This window comes from Penaeus vannamei, chromosome 1 (genome assembly GCF_042767895.1).
Source record: "Penaeus vannamei isolate JL-2024 chromosome 1, ASM4276789v1, whole genome shotgun sequence".
NCBI classification, from domain to species: Eukaryota; Metazoa; Arthropoda; class Malacostraca; order Decapoda; family Penaeidae; genus Penaeus; species Penaeus vannamei.
Window position 1 is genome coordinate 51,494,929 of NC_091549.1, and position 5,000 is coordinate 51,499,928.

A 5,000-nucleotide genomic window follows, 5' to 3' on the forward strand; every position below is an offset into this window, starting at 1 on the left:
ATTATCAAGTTTTTATCAAAAAGGAATCAGTGGCGTTATCTATATTGATATTATCGTCTTTATCAGAACTATCATTTTGTCATCTTGGATTTTGCTTTCGAATCCATTGGAATACCTTATTATATTTTTTTTCAGCTATTTTGTAATATACTGTCAAATAATTTTTTTTTAAATTGTCTTTTCTTTGACGTTCTCTTCGTCATTTAATACATTTGTTGTGTTATAAACATTAATTGTTACTAAATACAAGGCTATAAGAGCGATAATGCATTTGTAATGTTTCCGTGTCATACTGCAAGGCGGTGTACCTCCTCCTAAATATAGTTCCCGGTGACCTAAAAATACAAGAAAGAGCACGGGCGTAGTCTGCTCCATATCTCTGCAAAATTATGGCTCTTTCGGGTATCATTTTTAGCTGGGTGTCTCTCTGCACACGTGGCCCTAAAATTGGCTTGTCTGAGAGCGGTTTGCTTTTAGAGTGATATTTTTATCGTATTTTTCTCTCCCTCCTTTAAAGGTGTGCAAGCGTTCGCACTAAACATCTATCACCTTTAATTCCCTTTCTTTGTAAATGTTATAAGCCATGAGTAAAATAGATCCCATGCTTCTATCGCATTCAATCCGAAAGAAAACGAGAACAGCCACGGGCGGATTCAAGCGCGTTCATCTTCTCGAGACAGTTAGACGAACGATGTGACAACACGAACGCCAACGAGGCCGGGAGACTGACGCAAGGAGACCACCTTTCCCGCATCAATTTTCACGTGTCAACCTTGCTCTCTCACGCCATGGATGCATTTTTTTAGGGTTCTGTTTTATTGCGAAATTGTTTATTGGGTCGAGGCACGGAAAATGAACGCTTGGTGTCTGTGTGGCGTCGATTAATTCAATTGTGTATGGATGTATTTATATTTTCGCACACGCGGGGGGGGGGGGGATCCTGCATTGCCATCATAAATATGATAAATAAACGTCTTAGATTAAGTTCGATATTTGTACTTACGCACGCGCGCACACACACACACACACACACACACACACACACACACACACACACACACACACACACACACACACACACACACACACACACACACACACACACTCACACACACAATTTTTTACATCTGTCTATTAATGTGTGTATGTTTAAGCTTATGTGTTAAATATTCATTGGCTTCTGCACAGTGTGGGCGTGTCCGCATCCGATCCTTGCTAGCCCCGCCCATGTCGATAATACTGATTTGAATTAAAACTAGAAAACCGATTTACCACAATCATATCTTAAGAATAACTACATGACCTGATTTTTTAAATGTCTTTTTCCAATGCTTGAACACGTGCATTATAGTAATTATTTATGTTTTAACGTGTGCATTATAGTAATTATTTATGTTTCATTACTCAGTTTGTTCATCCTTGAAATTAGTTCGAATAGAAATAACAATTTTTACTCAAACATAATACTCAAATATTTCCTTCCACATCACAGCTTCATACTTTACACGCAGCACATACATACAAGTATTACAAACAAGACAAAAAAATATATTCACAAACATGACCTCCATTTGTACCCCAAAGCACAATCAAATACTAATAGTGTTTAGGCTTCGAATCACACTGCACTGATTCAGACTCATGTAGGATTCGGAGCATGTTCCCGTACTTTATTGATCCTCTTATGCGGTATCACAGCCACTATTGTTATCCTAGCGTCCCTGTGTCCACTCTTACGTGTTTAGAAATCCATCAAGTCAAGTAGGGAAAGACTTGAATTAATTGTTGATGAATTGTCTAGGAAATATATCACAATGAATTACATCATTATCATTATTTTTTTATTAATCATTATTATTTTTATTTCTATTTTATTCTTTTTAATTATTTTATTTTATTATTATTATTTTTTTTTTGGGGGGGTGTATTGGTTTCATGATTAGCGATACCAGTTCTTGTATCTGCGATAAGTGCGCTTTGTGTAATTCTTCTAGTTTTCACTTATCTGTGACTCCCATTGCATTGTCTTGTTCTCTCGTTATACAGCGTCAACACCTCATTCTTTATCTTGATATCAAATGCCGGTTTTATGAGAACTAACGTGTCAATAATCAATGAACATTAAAAACTGCTTAAGATTTTGATTCTCCCATTGTCTTTCTTTTTCTCTTCATGATTATTTTTTTCTCTCTCTTTCACGTGCTCTAAGCCATTCTCGTATGGGCTGTCATCACCCTTTTCATTATCCATTTCATTTCCTCCTTCTCGCCTCCTATTTTACCTTCCTCATCTTTACTTTTTACTCCCTTCTAAAAATCAACACTCAACTCACTTCAACACACGTCAGAAGGACAAGGCCACCACATTTCCATGCTCTTCGTCGGTAGCAACATCGTACCCTTAGTTACCCCCATCCCATCCCCCTTTACCCAACAAACCAACTTAAAACCCGAGTTCTTCCTCACAACCATAGAGAATTTAACAGGACTGCCTATGGAATTATCGACTCGGATCATCCCCAATCACCTAACGTAAATTTCTGTAGAGGTATCAGGATTTTCTTGGTCTCAGCAACATCGCAGACGGAGGCAACCTTCGCCCCGCTTCGACCTTAATAATCATGCGAATCACACCCCCAACCTTGCTCACCACGTTGCGAAACATCTCGGCCAGCGTGTCATGAAACTCTAGTTCTTCAGGACCCTCGTGAAGCTTTCCCTCCCTCACAAAGGTCTGATTACAAAATGAGAATAAAACAGCATAATGGGACCCTTCAGCAGAAGGCGGAATTACTCGTTAACAGGACTAAATGTGATTGTTCGAATGTTTACCTCATCCGACTGTCTCCATTTCTCTCGGGGGACCGCAAGACACGACCCTACGCATCCATCTCTTTATGTCCTTGAAACAAGTATTCTACGGTCAACTCCTGTCTGTTTGTGAGACCCTTTGTAGACGTTATAACACCGTCCATTAAGCACTTAGGAGACGACGGCAGAATACGCTCGCATGGCACATGGCAATGGAACCAATTGACTCCCTTGAGGCCCTCCTTGCCTTCGCGTTCCTCGCTGTCCATCTCCAGCGCCTACGGCCTCTATTTCTAAACCTATATAAGTAAACAAACACAATGTATGTATATATATATATATATATATATATATATATATATATATATATATATATTACACACACACACACATATACATATATATATACATATATATATGTACATATATGTATATATATATATATATATATATATATATATATATATATATATATATATGCACATACACGTATGTGTGTGTGAAAACATATACAGCCTATATATATATAGACCTATACAAATAATGAAACTTAATGTGTATGTGTGTGTGTGTGTGTGTGTGTGTGTGTGTGTGTGTGTGTGTGTGTGTGTGTGTATGTATGTATGTATGTATGTATGTATGTATGTATGTATATATATGTATATGTATACATATATATACACACATATCCATATATGTATATATATATATATATATATATATATATATATATATATATGCATGTACACACACACACACACACACACACACACACACACACACACACACACATATATATATATATATATATATATATATATTTATATGTGTGTGTGTGTGTGTGTGTACATATATATATACACATATTTATTTATGTACAAACATATGTGTACAAACGGATACACGCGTATGTGTCTGCACACATATAAACAAAAGTGAGCACTATGTTGTTGGCACGGCTACCTGGCTCGGGGTATATAAAGTAGTGGGTACATGGCTTACTGCCCGAGCTTGCACGTGTCATCTGCTACCTGACTGCAAAAAGGGCGAGAAAAAATGAGGGGAAGTGGAAGTAGAAACGATAAAATTGTAGGTGGGGAAAGAACTGGTTGTAAGGAAGAGAAAAAAAAAGGGAAGACAAAGAAAGCGAGGTAACGTGGAGATAAAGAGATGGATGGGTAGATTGATAAAGAGAACGAGAGAGAGAGAGAGTGACAGACATACACAATCAGAGAGAGAGAGAGAGAGACTGGCAGACACAGACAAACAGAGAGAGAGAGTGAGAGAGAGAAAGAGAGAGACAGACAGACAGACAGACAGACAGACAGAGAGAGAGAGAGAGACAGAGAGAGACAGACAGACAGAGAGAAAGAAAGATGTACACCCTATCATCACATAGGTTTAAAAAAAACTAAGATAGAATAAAGAACGTGTAAAAAAAAACTTCCTTAAAACTGATACCGAAGTAGACTGAAATAAAATCACGAAACAAGAAGGTAGCAGAATTAAGAAAGAAACGAAGAGACCAACACACATTGACCGCCTCGAGAATCCCTGGCACCGTCTTCCTCCTAAACACGTAGCGGCCAAGGATACTGCAGAGAAATTGCTTGGGTGAGGATACATGTTTATGAATTAAATGCAATTAGTTTTCTTTTACTTATTTCTGTCTATCTTACTTATAGAAAACTTGGTAGAGAAGTGTGATGAATGGAATACTGATACGTACGTACATTCTCGTATACCTGTACGCTAATTCTGTCTAGACACACACGCATACACACACATACACACACACACACACACACACACACACACACACACACACACACACACACACACACACACACACACACACACAGACGTTTGAAGTAACAGGATTATTCAATATTCTTTAAGCTCACCATTCTTTAAACATTGTTATCTTATTTCCGTTTCAAAGTTAATGTGCTTTTAATTTCCCCCATGGAGTCTTAGATCAATATTTTCAATTTCAAATTCGCCTAAAATCTTATTCCGATGTCAGCTGACATATGGTTGTTATAATCTCTTTCGTGATACGAGAAAATACAAACCGGATATTATGATGTGCTCGTTAGGTAGGTTAACCACTAGTATTTTTGTAACAGGAAAGGGTGAGAGAAACATCTAGATTATTCTGTCTTTTCTTGAGAGGGAAGGAGATTTTAA